Source organism: Hyla sarda, chromosome 4, assembly GCF_029499605.1.
Source record: "Hyla sarda isolate aHylSar1 chromosome 4, aHylSar1.hap1, whole genome shotgun sequence".
Lineage (NCBI taxonomy): Eukaryota > Metazoa > Chordata > Amphibia > Anura > Hylidae > Hyla > Hyla sarda.
In genome coordinates, this window is record NC_079192.1 from 287,983,570 (window position 1) to 287,999,432 (window position 15,863).

Sequence of the window (15,863 nt, forward strand, 5' to 3'; positions counted from 1 at the left end):
GGAGATTACATAAGGAGGGGGTTTATTGCAGTGTGTCACCCCAGTAGTAAGGAGATTACATGAGGAGGAGGTTTGTTACAGTGTGTCACCCCAGTAGTAAGGAGATTACATGAGGAGGGGGTTTATTACAGTGTGTCACCCCAGTAGTAAGGAGATTACATGAGGAGGAGGTTTGTTACAGTGTGTCACCACAGTAGTAAGGAGATTACATAAGGAGGGGGTTTATTACAGTGTGTCACCCCAGTAGTAAGGAGATTACATGAGGAGGAGGTTTGTTACAGTGTGTCACCCCAGTAGTAAGGAGATTACATGAGGAGGGGGTTTATTACAGTGTGTCACCCCAGTAGTAAGGAGATTACATGAGGAGAAGGTTTGTTACAGTGTGTCACCCCAGTAGTAAGGAGATTACATGAGGAGGAGGTTTATTACAGTGTGTCACCCCAGTAGTAAGTAGATTACATGAGCAGGAGGTCTATTACAGTGTGTCACCCCAGTAGTAAGGAGATTACATGAGAAGGAGGTTTATTACAGTGTGTCACCCCAGTAGTAAGGAGATTACATGAGAAGGGGGTTTATTACAGTGTGTCACCCCATTAGTAAGGAGATTACATGAGGAGGTTTGTTACAGTGTGTCACCCCAGTAGTATGGAGATTACATGAGGAGGAGGTTTATTACAGTGTGTCACCCCAGTAGTAAGGAGATGACATGAGGAGGGGGTTTATTACAGTGTGCCACCCCAGTAGTAAGGAGATTACATGAGGAGGGGGTTTGTTACAGTGTGTCACCCCAGTAGTAAGGAGATTACATGAGGAGGAGGTTTGTTACAGTGTGTCACCCCAGTAGTAAGGAGATTACATGAGGAGGAGGTTTAGTACAGTGTGTCACCACAGTAGTAAGGAGATTACATAAGGAGGGGGTTTATTACAGTGTGTCACCCCAGTAGTAAGGAGATTACATGAGGAGGAGGTTTGTTACAGTGTGTCACCCCAGTAGTAAGGAGATTACATGAGGAGGGGGTTTATTACAGTGTGTCACCCCAGTAGTAAGGAGATTACATGAGGAGGAGGTTTGTTACAGTGTGTCACCCCAGTAGTAAGGAGATTACATGAGGAGGAGATTTGTTACAGTGTGTCACCCCAGTAGTAAGGAGATTACATGAGGAGGAGATTTGTTACAGTGTGTCACCCCAGTCGTAAGGAGATTACATGAGGAGGAGGTTTGTTACAGTGTGTCACCCCAGTAGTAAGGAGATTACATGAGGAGGGGGTTTATTACAGTGTGTCACCCCAGTAGTAAGGAGATTACATGAGGAGAAGGTTTGTTACAGTGTGTCATCCCAGTAGTAAGGAGATTACATGAGGAGGAGGTTTATTACAGTGTGTCACCCCAGTAGTAAATAGATTACATGAGCAGGAGGTCTATTACAGTGTGTCACCCCAGTAGTAAGGAGATTACATGAGAAGGAGGTTTATTACAGTGTGTCACCCCAGTAGTAAGGAGATTACATGAGAAGGGGGTTTATTACAGTGTGTCACCCCATTAGTAAGGAGATTACATGAGGAGGTTTGTTACAGTGTGTCACCCCAGTAGTATGGAGATTACATGAGGAGGAGGTTTATTACAGTGTGTCACCCCAGTAGTAAGGAGATGACATGAGGAGGGGGTTTATTACAGTGTGCCACCCCAGTAGTAAGGAGATTACATGAGGAGGGGGTTTGTTACAGTGTGTCACCCCAGTAGTAAGGAGATTACATGAGGAGGAGGTTTGTTACAGTGTGTCACCCCAGTAGTAAGGAGATTACATGAGGAGGAGGTTTAGTACAGTGTGTCACCACAGTAGTAAGGAGATTACATAAGGAGGGGGTTTATTACAGTGTGTCACCCCAGTAGTAAGGAGATTACATGAGGAGGAGGTTTGTTACAGTGTGTCACCCCAGTAGTAAGGAGATTACATGAGGAGGGGGTTTATTACAGTGTGTCACCCCAGTAGTAAGGAGATTACATGAGGAGGAGGTTTGTTACAGTGTGTCACCCTAGTAGTAAGGAGATTACATGAGGAGGAGATTTGTTACAGTGTGTCACCCCAGTAGTAAGGAGATTACATGAGGAGGAGATTTGTTACAGTGTTTCACCCCAGTCGTAAGGAGATTACATGAGGAATAGGTTTGTTACAGTGTGTCACCCCAGTAGTAAGGAGATTACATTAGGAGGAGGTTTATTACAGTGTGTCACCCCAGTAGTAAGGAGATGACATGAGGAGGAGGTTTATTACAGTGTGTCACCCCAGTAGTAAGGAGATTACATGAGGAGGGTTTTTTTTTTCCAGTGTGTCACCCCAGTAGTAAGGTGATTACATGAGGAGGAGGGTTGTTACAGTGTGTCACCCCAGTAGTAAGGAGATGACATGAGGAGGAAGTTTGTTACAGTGTGTCACCCCTGTAGTAAGGAGATTACATGAGGAGGAGGTTTATTACAGTGTGTCACCCCAGTAGTAAGGAGATTACATGAGGAGGAGGTCTGTTACAGTGTGTCACCCCAGTAGTAAGGAGATTACATGAGAAGGAGGTTTATTACAGTGTGTCACCCCAGTAGTAAGGAGATTACATGAGGAGGGGGTTTATTACAGTGTGTCACCCCAGTAGTAAGGAGATTACATGAGGAGGAGGTTTATTACAGTTTGTCACCCCAGTAGTAAGGAGATTACATGAGGAGGGGGTTTATTACAGTGTGTCACCCCAGTAATAAGGAGATTACATGAGGAGGAGGTTTGTTACAGTGTGTCACCCCAGTAGTAAGGAGATGACATGAGGAGGGGGTTCATTACAGTGTGTCACCCCAGTAGTAAGGAGATTACATGAGGAGGAGGTTTGTTACAGTGTGTCACCCCAGTAGCAAGGAGATTACACGAGGAGGAGATTTGTTACAGTGTGTCACCCCAGTAGTAAGGAGATTACATGAGGAGGAGATTTGTTACAGTGTGTCACCCCAGTCGTAAGGAGATTACATGAGGAGTAGGTTTGTTACAGTGTGTCACCCCAGTAGTAAGGAGATTACATGAGGAGGAGGTTTAGTACAGTGTGTCACCCCAGTAGTAAGGAGATTACATGAGGAGGAGGTTTATTACAGTGTGTCACCCCAGTAGTAAGGAGATTACATGAGGAGGGGGTTTATTACAGTGTATCACCCCAGTAGTAAGGAGATTACATGAGGAGGAGGTTTGTTACAGTGTGTCACCCCAGTAGTAAGGAGATTACATGAGGAGGGGGTTTATTACAGTGTGTCACCCCAGTAGTAAGGAGATTACATGAGGAGGAGGGTTGTTACAGTGTGTCACCCCAGTAGTTAAGAGATTACATGAGGAGGGGTTTATTACAGTGTGTCACCCCAGTTGTAAGGAGATTACATGAGGAGAAGGTTTTTTACAGTGTGTCACCCCAGTAGTAAGGAGATTACATGAGGAGGGGTTTATTACAGTGTGTCACCCCAGTTGTAAGGAGATTACATGAGGAGAAGGTTTTTTACAGTGTGTCACCCCAGTAGTAAGGAGATTACATGAGGAGGAGGTTTATTACAGTGTGTCACCCCAGTAGTAAGGAGATTACATGAGGAGGAGGTTTATTACAGTGTGTCACCCCAGTAGTAAGGAGATTACATTAGGAGGAGGTTTATTACAGTGTGTCACCCCAGTAGTAAGGAGATTACATGAGGAGGAGGTTTGTTACAGTGTGTCACCCCAGTAGTAAGGAGATTATATTAGGAGGAGGTTTATTACAGTGTGTCACCCCAGTAGTAAGGAGATTACATGAGGAGGAGGTTTGTTACAGTGTGTCACCCCAGTAGTAAGGAGATTACATGAGGAGGAGGTTTATTACAGTGTGTCACCCCAGTAGTAAGGAGATGACATGAGGAGGAGGTTTATTACAGTGTGTCACCCCAGTAGTAAGGAGATTACATGAGGAGGGGGTTTGTTCCAGTATGTCACCCCAGTAGTAAGGTGATTACATGAGGAGGAGGTTTATTACAGTGTGTCACCCCAGTAGCAAGGAGATTACATAAGGAGAGGTTTGTTACAGTGTGTCACCCCAGTAGTAAGGAGATTACATGAGGAGGAGGTTTATTACAGTGTGTCACCCCAGTAGCAAGGAGATTACATAAAGAGAGGTTTGTTACAGTGTGTCACCCCAGTAGTAAGGAGATTACACGAGGAGGGGGTTTAGTACAGTTTGTCACCCCAGTAGTAAGAAGATTACATGAGGAGGGGGTATGTTACAGTGTGTCACCCCAGTAGTAAGGAGATTACATGAGAAGGAGGTTTATTACAGTGTGTCACCCCAGTACTAAGGAGATTACATGAGGAGGAGGTTTATTACAGTGTGTCACCCCAGTAGTAAGGAGATTATATGAGGAGGGGGTTTATTACAGTGTGTCACCCCAGTAGTAAGGAGATTACATGGGGAGGAGGTTTATTACAGTGTGTCACCCCAGTAGTAAGGAGATTACATGAGGAGGAGGTTTATTACAGTGTGTCACCCCAGTAGTAAGGAAATTATATGAGGAGGAGGTTTATTACAGTGTGTCACCCCAGTAGTAAGGAAATTATATGAGGAGGAGGTTTATTACAGTGTGTCACCCCAGTAGTAAGGTAAGTAAAGTCTTAGACCAGTGTTATATTTTGTGTTCTGTTTCAATGTTTTATTATTATTAAGGTGATCAAAAATGAATAAGCATACAAAATGTATATCGTCAGCAGTACACATTATGCCAACTGTAAGGAATTGTAAACTTCAACAAGTAATTAGCAATATATTAAGCATAAGACCGAAAGGTTTGGATCGCAAATTGTGTAGACCCATTTAAATCAATGGGGCCTGAATTTCAGCGGCATTCTGTGTTCTGAGAACACAGAAATTACAACTGAACTCAGCCAAATTCCACTAAATTCTGCAATTATGATCAGCAAGCTCTTCTTAACGGAATTCCTGCAGAATTGCAGAAATTCCGCCATGTGAACATACCCTTAGACGAAATGTACCATTGATTTCTATGTATGTGCATACCCTTACTGGGGTCTTAAAGGGTTTATCCAGGAAAAAAGTTTCTTTTATATATCAACTGGCTCCATAAAGTTAAACAGATTTGTAAATAACTTCTATAAAAAAATCTTAATCCTTTCAGTACTTATGAGCTGCTGATGTTGAGTTGTTCTTTTCTGTCTAAGTGATCTCTGATGACACCTGTCTCGGGAATTGTCCGGAGTAGAAGGAAATCCCCATAGCAAACCTCTTCTACTCGTTGCAGTTCCCGAGACAAGCAGAGATGTCAGCAGAGAGCACTGTTGCCAGACAGAAAAGAACAACTCAACTTCAGCAGCTGATAATTATTGGAAGGATTAAGATTTTTTAATAGAAGTAATTTACAAATCTGTTTAACCTTCTGGAGCCAGTTGATGGTTTCAGCAGCACTTTCAAAAATGAAAGAAGTGATCTGATTGGTCATTATGGGCAACTGGTCAACTTCCTGTGCAGAGGTTTTCATTAATCTCCCCAATTGTACAGTTTGTGACTCTCTGTTTCTTGATATACTAGAGACCTGATTGTTCAAAATCTAGCAACAATAGGTTCTAGTATGTTTTAGTGTTGTTTGGTACGCATATAGGCCCTCATTTACTATTGCAAAGCCGACATGTTTTGTCGGGTTGTGCGCCAAATTTTGTCGCATTGCGCCAGAAATTCTGTCTGTGCCAGATTTTTCTCCAGAATTTGCGCCAGAATTGAAAAACCCCAACTAACTCTCCATTTTGTTAAGAAAACCAGAAAAAAGGGCGTGACCACCTGGGAAAGGGGGCGTGTTCCCGACATTTTCACAAAAACCCAACATAATTACCGTATATACTCGAGTATAAGCTGACCCGAATATAAGCCGAGGCCCCTAATTTCACACCAAAATCCCAGGAAAAAGTTATTGACTCGAGTATAAGCCTAGGGTGGGAAATACATCATCCAGACCCTCATCATCATCACCCTGTCATCATCCCCCTTTCATCATCCCCTTGTCATCATCCCACACCCCCCCCTTCATCATCCCCTTGTGATCATCCCCCTGTCATCATCCCCACCCCCCTTCATCATCCCCTTGTCATCATCCCCACCCCCCTTCATCATCCCCTTGTCATCATCCCCACCCCCCTTCATCATCCCCTTGTCATCATCCCCACCCCCCTTCATCATCCCCTTGTCATCATCCTCTTGCCATCATCCTCTTGTGAACTATCCGCCCTCAGTAGTCTTCAACCTGCGGACCTCCAGAGGTTTCAAAACTACAACTCCCAGCAAGCCCGGGCAGCCATCGGCTGTCCGGGCTTGCTGGGAGTTGTAGTTTTGAAACCTCTGGAGGTCCGCAGGTTGAAGACCACTGCGGCCTTCGACATCATCCAGCCCCCTCTCACCCCCTTTAGTTCTGTACAGTACTCGCCTCCGCTCGGCGCTGGTCTGGTGCTGCAGGACTGTCCGGTGGGGGGGTCGCCCGGTGGGATAGTGGTTCCGGGCTGCTATCTTCACCGGGGGCGCCTCTTCTCTGCGCTTCGGGCCTGGAATAGAGGCGTTGCCTTGACGATGACGCAGAAGGACGTTGGTAATGAACGTACCTCTGCATCGTCGTCAAGACAACGTGACTATTCTGGGGCCGGGCCCGAAGCGCGGAGAAGAGGCGCCCCCGCTGAAGATAGCAGCCCGGAACCACTATCCCACCCGACGACCCACTCACCGGACAGTCCTGCAGCACCGGACCAGCGCCGAGCGGAGGCGAGTACTGTACAGAACTAAAGGGGGTGAGAGGGGGCTGGATGATGTTGAAGGCCGCAGTGGTCTTCAACCTGCGGACCTCCAGAGGTTTCAAAACTACAACTCCCAGCAAGCCCGGACAGCCGATGGCTGCCCGGTCTTGCTGGGAGTTGTAGTTTTGAAACCTCTGGAGGTCCGCAGGTTGAAGACCACTGAGGGTGGAGAGTTCACTCGAGTATAAGCCGAGGGGGGTGTTTTCAGCACGAAAAATCGTGCTGAAAAACTCGGCTTATACTCGAGTATATACGGTACTAAGGTTTCCATATAAAATGTGGTGGATTTCAGCTGAGGAAAACCAGACAGATCAGAGCATGTGTAAAAAAGAAAAGTGTAGGGAAAGTGGAAAATGTAGGGAAACCTTAGTAAATACTGTGGAGAATAAATTGTAGGGAATAAAAACCCACAAAGAAACCTACACTCCACTCTTAGTAAATGAGGGCCATACTGTACGTCCATTTTCGTTGTTAAAACTTACAATGGAACTGTCATTTGAATTCACATTTTCTCAATACTCCCCTTAGTTATATAATGAAAGTTTTTAAATGCACATCTTCGGCTGACCGGGCATGCTGGGAGTTGTAGTTTTGCAACAGCTGGAGGCACCCTGGTTGGGAAACACTGGTCTACACAGATTTTTATGAGTCTCTACCAAAAAAGTGAAAGCTGCACTGTGACTGTTTGCTATCTTGGGAAGCAATGACACTTTTTCTGTTCTCCCCCAGTATTTGTGTTCATAATAAGTGGATCTTCCCTATTTTTTGCGGTCATGTTTTATTTTTACATCTGAGGTACATGATACAATTGTTTTTCACTCCATAGTTTAAATGGAAAAAGAAACATTTTCCTAACTTTTTATCCAAATAACCCTGTCTCATCCCATCACACTGTGTATATACATCATGGGGCCAGTAACAGTGTATGGAAAGAGATCCTGACAGGATCCTGCTCCATATCCAGCATCCCCTGGCTAATTTTTATTAGTCAGGGTCTTCAGTTTATAGCCTGCATGTGGCTATTAAAGGGCTACTCCAGTTGAAAACTATTTTTCTTAAAATCAACTGGTGCCAAAAAGTTAAACAGGCAGCTGTATAGTTCTTTTCTGTATGACCACAGTGCTCTCTGCTGACACCTCTGTCCGTGTCAGGAACTGTAAATTGCAGGAACAAATCCCCATAGCAAACCTATCCTGCTCTGGACACTTCCTGACATGGACAGAGGTGTCAGCAGAGAGCACTGTAGTCAGACAGAAGAGAACTATACAACTTCTTCTGTAGCATACAGCAGCTGATAAGTACTGGAAGGGTTAAGGGTTTTTATAAAGAAGTAATTTACAAATCTGTTACTCTGGCACCAGTTGATATGAATAAAATAGTTTTCCACCAGATTACCTCTTTAACCCTTGAGATGCCCTCGGTCAAAGTTGACTGTGGCATCTAAATGGCCTTTACAGTGATTGTTGGTGGTGAAGTTGTACAGATTGCCTTTCCTGGTGGTGGTGGTGGTGTTTCTTAGGCTTCCAAGGCTACTGGGGATCTTCTATTGCTGTAGAGCACAGATGTGAAGATGTGATGGATCAGTGCAGGACATATGTCCCCTGGGGGGGGACTAATAGAGTGTTGAAAAAATACAATAAACATTTTACACATATAAGCTACCCCCTTCCAAATGGCAAGTTTAAATCACCCACCTTTTCCCATATGTAAAAAAGAAATATATTTTCTATTGCCGCATGTCGAATTGTTTAAGGTATAAAATATTACATTCTTGATCCCACACAGTGAATGGCTTAAATGAAAAAATTAAAAATATCAAAGCCAGATTAGTTTTTTTTGGTCACATCACATAATAAAAAGGCCATCAAAACTCCCCAATTAATCCAACATGGGACCAATACAAATAAAAGATCACAGCATAAAAAGGAGCCCTCATACAGCCGCATATAACTGAAAAATAAAAAAAGTTATTGGGGTCAAAATAGACCAATTTTAGACAAAAGTTAAAATTCTGAAAAAGTAGTAAAATAAAACATAAATCGTATCGTATTGATCTACAAAATAAGAATATCATGTTATTCTTATTGTAAAACCTCAAAAGTTGTTAAGTTGCGTTTTTGTTTTCTTTCTGTTTCACCCCACAAATTTTCTGGTTTCACCATAGATGTTGTGGTAAAATGAGTGATGTCTTTGCAAAGAATAATTGGCCCCGCAAACAACAAGCCCTCATATGGCCATGTAGATGGAAAATTCAAAGAGTTATGGATTTTAAAAGGTAAGGAGGAAAAAAAAAACGCAAAAATGTAAAATTTGCTGCTTCATTAAAGGGGTAATCCAGGAATAGAAAAACAGAGGTAATTTCTTTCAAAAACTGCTCCCCGTCGGTCTCCTGGTTGTGTGTGGTATTACAACTTGGCTCTATTCACTTCAATGGAACTGAGCTGCAGAACCACACCCAATCTGGAGACAGACTGGGAGCTGCATTTGAAAGAAGTTAGCTCTGTTTTTTAACTTTCTGGATAACCCATTTAAAGGGGTACTCCAGTGCTCCAGAGTGCTGAACATTTTGTTCAGAACGCTCAGAGCCGTAGGCCATAATCATGACATCACAGACACACCCCGTCGTGATGTCACGCCACGCCCCCTCCATTCATGTCTATGGGAGGGAGCGTGTCGGCAGACACACCCCCTCCCATAGACATGAATGGAGGGTTCATGGCATGACGTCACATGGGGGTGTGGTCATGACATCAAGACCACTGCCGCAGGAACCCGGCGTTTGTTTGGAACGCCGGGTGCTCTGGGAGATTGTGGGGGGCCCCAGCAGTGGGACCCTCGCAATCAGACATCTTATACCCTATCCTTTGGATAGGGGATGAGATGTTTAGCAGCAAGTACCCCTTTAGGGGGTTAAAGGAAAAATAGAAAACAGATTTTTATGTAAATATTAATATAAATTTACATACAGTAGTTATTGGTAATTTAAATGTACATATTTATTGGCATATAGCATGCACTTTTAAAACGTAAATTTAGGACAAAAACCCTGCCTGCGTGTTATTCCCCGATAAATGTGCTGGTCACTGATTTAAAGTGGCCGCAGCGCCGACTGCTTATCAAAGATCAGCAGCCCATCCACGGCCACTTTAGAACAGTTGCCAGTGGCGGCTGCAGGGAATGAGGAGTGACATCCCTGATGCCGCACAGAGGAGCCGGCAGGGGACGTCATTCGTCATACTTTACTATCTGCACAGCCCACAAGAGCCGCCACCTAACCTAAGCCTGCCGGAGCGCGGGCAGGTAAGGGATTATAAAAAAATATTAAAAGCAATTTGCTAATTTGCTTTTATGAAGAGGTGAGTAGAAGCCTTGACAGAGGAATGGCTGTGGATATAGTGTTTCTGGATTTTGCTAAAGCATTTGATACTGTCCCTCATAGACGTCTGACAGGTAAGTTAAGGTCTTTGGGTTTGGAAATTTTAGTTTGTAACTGGATTGAACACTGGCTCATGGATCGTACCCAGAGAGTGGTGGTCAATGATTCGTACTCTGATTGGTCCCCGGTTATTAGTGGTGTACCCCAAGGTTCAGTACTGGGACCGCTGTTGTTTAATTTATTTATCAATGATATAGAGGATGGTATTAACAGCTCTGTTTCTATCTTTGCAGATGACACCAAGCTTTGTAGCACGGTACAGTCTATAGAGGATGTGCATAAGTTACAAGATGACTTGGATAGACTAAGTGTCTGGGCATCCACTTGGCAAATGAGGTTCAATGTGGATAAATGTAAAGTTATGCATCTGGGTACTAATAACCTGCATGCATCGTATGTCTTAGGGGGGATTAAACTGGCAGAGTCACTGGTAGAGAAGGATCTGGGTGTACTTGTAGATCAAAGACTACAGAATAGCATGCAATGTCAGGCTGCTGCTTCCAAAGCCGGCAGGATATTGTCATGTATCAAAAGAGGCATGGACTCAAGGGACAGGGACATAATACTCCCCCTTTATAAAGCATTGGTACGGCCTCACCTGGAATATGCTGTTCAGTTTTGGTCACCTGTCCATAAAAGGGACACTGCGGAGTTGGAAAGGGTGCAGAGACGCGCGACTAAACTAATATGGGGCTTGGAACATCTTAGCTATGAGGAGCGATTAAAGGAGTTACAATTGTTTAGTCTTGAGAAGAGACGTTTAAGGGGTGATATGATAAACGTATATAAGTATATTAATGGCCCATACAAAAAATATGGAGAAAAACTGTTCCAGGTTAAACCCCCCCAAAGGACGAGGGGGCACTCCCTCCGTCTGGAGAAAAAAAAGTTTAGTCTCAAGGGGCGACACGCCTTCTTTACCGTGAGGACTGTGAATTTATGGAACGGTCTACCTCAGGAACTGGTCACAGCAGGAACAATTAACAGCTTTAAAACAGGATTAGATACATTCCTGGAACAAAATAAGATTAATGCTTATGAAGAAATATAAAATCTCATCCCTTCCCCAATATCGCGCCACACCCCTACCCCTTAATTCCCTGGTTGAACTTGATGGACATATGTCTTTTTTCGACCGTACTAACTAACTAACTATGTAAGGGAGGGTGGGGGGGATTATGAGCAAGGGGGGAAATAATGAGCAGGGGGATGATGAGGCAGAGGGGGGATGATGAGGCAGAGGGGGGATGATGGATGAGGCAGAAGGGGGTAATGATGAGCAGGGGGATGATGAGGCAAAGGGGGGATGATGGATGAGGCAGAAGGGGGTAATTATGAGCAGGGGGATGATGAGGCAGAGGGGGGATGATGAGGCAGAGGGGGGATGATGGATGAGGCAGTAGGGGGTAATGATGAGCAGGGGGGATGATGAGGCAGAGGGGGGTAATGATGAGCAGGGGAGAAATGAAGAGAGGGGGGGAGTGATGAGGCAGAGGGGGGTATTGATGAGCAGGGGGGATGATGAGGCAGAGGGGGGTAATGATGAGCAGGGGGGATGATGAGGCAGAGGGGGGTAATGATGAGCAGGGGGATGATGAGGCAAAGGGGGGTAATGATGAGCGGGGGGATGATGATCAGGGGGTAAAGATGAGCAGGGGGAAAGATGAGCAGGGGGGGATGATGAGGCAGGGGGAATCACAGGAGAAAGGAGGCACACAGGGGATCGGGGGGGGGGGGGGGGATAAATGTGGCACAGGGGCTGATAAAAGGGGAGGAATGATGTGGCACAGGGGGGACACCAAACTAAGGAGCAGGGGGAATTAAAGTTGGGGGGGATGATGAGGCTTTTAGTTCAGAGCTTCCAAGTCAATTATTTTACATTTATTTTTCTGTGAAAATGAGGTTGCGTGTTATACGCCAGTTCGTGTTATACGCTGATAAATACGGTATTTATTGGTAATTTAAATGTACATACAGTATTCATTTTGTATTAAATCTCATATAAATGGAAACAATTAATGGCTATGTTCCTTTATGTATGTATCAAACAAGATTTGTAATGTGAACATGGTCTGCCAAATGCCTGCCAAAATGTAGCCTCCTAGTTGTGACTATAGTATTTCTATGATGGGCTCAGTGTGAAGCAAGAAAGCAGAGGAAAGTATCACTGCATCTGAAAATAATACTTTAAAATATTAAAGAGTCTGAGACATCTGAGACTTAGAGGAACTAGAAACTAATCTGCAAATCAGGGTCAAATATCAAATGAAAATCATTTTAATAAAGATTCCAGACAATGAAAACCCCAATTACCTCAATGTCCTTTTCTATTCAGAAGTCTAAATGAAAAATAATTCCCCTACTAACCTCATGGATTCTGTAAACTGTATAATTTGCTGGAATGATTATTCAATGCCAAAGGTTGTGGGTCATCTTAATGCGGTGGTGATGTTCCGTTAGTGTAGCATCGATGAAAATGTGGTGCCAAGGGCTCTGTTTCAAATTTACACAATATTAACCCCCTTACGACTGATGATTGATATATCCATTATGATGATCTCACTCTCAGTGTATCTGCAAAATTGCAGCAGGAGCTGTCATACACACTCAGGCTCCTGCCAAAACTGCTAGGATAGTAGTAAACTTTGTTCCCAGCATTTTTTAACCCCTTACTTGCTGCTGTTAATAACCGGACAAAGGCACATCCTCACATACTGCCTGGGGGTTGTGTGAGAGTGTGTGGTTTGCACGTTTACCCATTTACCTGGGGCTGAGCTGTGATGAAGAGATTGGCCCTCATTTATCATTGGAAACCCGACAGTTTTTGTCGGGTTTTTTTTTTTTGGCGCAAGATGTCTGTGACAAGGCGCAGAGACCGTGCGACAAACTGCGACAAGCCTTTCCTACGAACCCGACTCGGGGATTTTTCAAGCCGAAAAAGGGGCGTTTCCCGACCAAAACCAAGGTTTCCAACTGATTTATTAAGAAACCCGACCATACTTTTAGGGTTTCAGTGTCCTTTTTTTCCCACTGCTTCAAGCAGTGGGGAAAAAAAGTACACTGAAACCCTAAAAGTCTGGTCGGTTTCTTAATAAATCAGTTGGAAACCTTGGTTTTGGTTGGGAAACGCCCCTTTTTAGGCTTCTAAACTCTCCGATACATGCTCTTATGTCAATAGTCATTATGCATTGTTTTCTAAACTAAAAAAAAATATTAGTTATTTCTTCTGACAGGAAATTTGCTAATAACGCGAGAATTAGAAAGCTGAGACAAAAAAAAACCTGCCTGCGACAAAAAAAAAACCCGATGGCGACAAAACGTGTTTCACAATAATCAATTGATAGGGAAAAAGATGGTCGGGTTGAAACAAAAAACAAACAAACCCAACCCTACATTTTTGATAAATCAGGGCCATTGTGGTTGAAGGGCCTTGAACCGAAACAAAAAAGGATGTGGCTTGCAGAGGTGCATGGCTTTGCAAGCTGAACTGACACCAGGAGCTTGTAGAGTAAGGTACCGGAAGTCCCATAGACTTGCATGGGACTTTAGACAAAAACTTTAACCCTCACAAATGGGGGTGGGTTAGGGTTAATTAAACCATCCTATATTTTTTGTTGATATACTGTATAAGTAGCATACATGTGTACCAAGTTTCGTCAGAATATCTCCAGCCGTTTGAAAGTTATGTTAGAACATACATTCATACACACACACACACACATTCTATATATATATATATATATATATATATATATATATGTGTGTATATATATATATATATATATATATATATATGTATGTTACAGTTAAAACTAGTTTTTAGTTGAATGCCTTTGTGAAAGGGAACACTTAGGGAACACTAAGATAACACATCGTAGATCTGAATGAATGAACTGCTCGTATGAAATACTTTCGTCTTTACATAGTTGAATGTGCTGACACAAAAATTATCAATGGAAATCAAATTTATCAACCCATGGAGGTCTGAATATGGAGTCACACTCAAAATCAAAGTGGAAAACCACACTACAGGCTGATCCAACTTTGATGTAATGTCCTTAAAACAAGTCAAAATGAGACTCATTAGTGTGGCCTCCACGTGCCCGTATGACCTCCCTACAACACCTGGGCATGCTGCTGATGAGGTGGCAGATGGTCTCCTGGGGATGTCCTCCCAGACCTAGACTAAAGCATCCGCCAACTCCTGGACAGTCTGTGGTGCAACGTGGCGTTGGTGGATGGGGCGAGACATGATGTCCCAGATGTGCTCAATCGGATTCAGGTCTGGGGAACGGGTGGGCCAGTCCATAGCATCAATGCCTTCCTCTTGCAGGAACTGTTGACACACTCCAGCGACATGAGGTCTAGAATTGTATTGCATTTGGAGGAACCCAGGGCCAACCTCACCAACAGTTGGTCTCACAAGGGGTCTGAGGATCTTATCTCGGTACCTAATGGCAGTCGGGCTACCTCTCGCAAGCACATGGAGGGCTGTGTGCCCCCCCCCCCCAAAGAAATGCCACCCCACACCATTACTGACCCACCGCCGAACCAGTCATGCTGGAGGATGTTGCAGGCAGCAGAACGTTCTCCACGGCGTCTCCAGACTCTGTCACGTCTGTCACATGTGCTTAGTGTGAACTGATCGGATGTGGGATATTACGGAGCTACATTACGGTGCAGGACTTTACAAGATATGTGGCTTTGACTTCTGTAATATGCTGACCGCCAGGAGCGCCACTAGATTTAAACATTCGGGACCTGTTCCCCAAATAAAAAGACAAGTGGGCCAAACGTCAGCTGCTGAGTGAGTCCATATATCAGTGTTTGCAAAACTACAACTCCTAGCATTCTCAGATAGCCAAAGGGTGTCCAGGCATGCTGGGAGTTGTAGTTTTGAAACATCTGCTTGGGAAACACTGCCATACACTCAGCAATCTTGACCTGTCATGTACGTCATGGAAGGTTTTCCCGACCTCTGATGTACATGTAAGTCATGCAGATAATAACCACCACTGAACGTGTAGCGTTGCCTGCTAAAATGGTGGCCAGCCATCTTGCCTCAGTACCAGTGCCCCACCACCACAATCACTGCACCACGCTGGAGCTGACAAGGGGCAAGGGAAAAAGAAAGAAGAACCACAGGAGGTATGTATGCCAGAGGGGAGGGGGGGGGGGGGGAATTGAGATTGCTGCCTGCTATGGAGGAACTGTTGCCTACAATGGGGGAACTGCTGCCTCCTATTGGATAACTGCTAGTAGTTTATATGAGGGTTTTCATTTATGAGACAGCTGTCTGGGGGATTTACTTTTACATTCATTATGTTTTGTTTTTATATAAAAAAAAATAAAATAAAAAAAAGCCCTTCCCTAATAAAAACTGAAAACACCCCCTTTTTCCCATTTAAAAAATAAAAACTGTCAGATGACATTTAAAACAGTGTCGTAATTGGTATCGGCGAGTACTTAAAAAATGTATCGGTGCTCGTACTCGGTCTTGAAAAAATGGTATCGGGACATCCCTAATAACTAGATTTATTTGGCATGACTATCTCTCTTACAAGAAGAGAATTCCAAATCTAGAAAAATGAAAA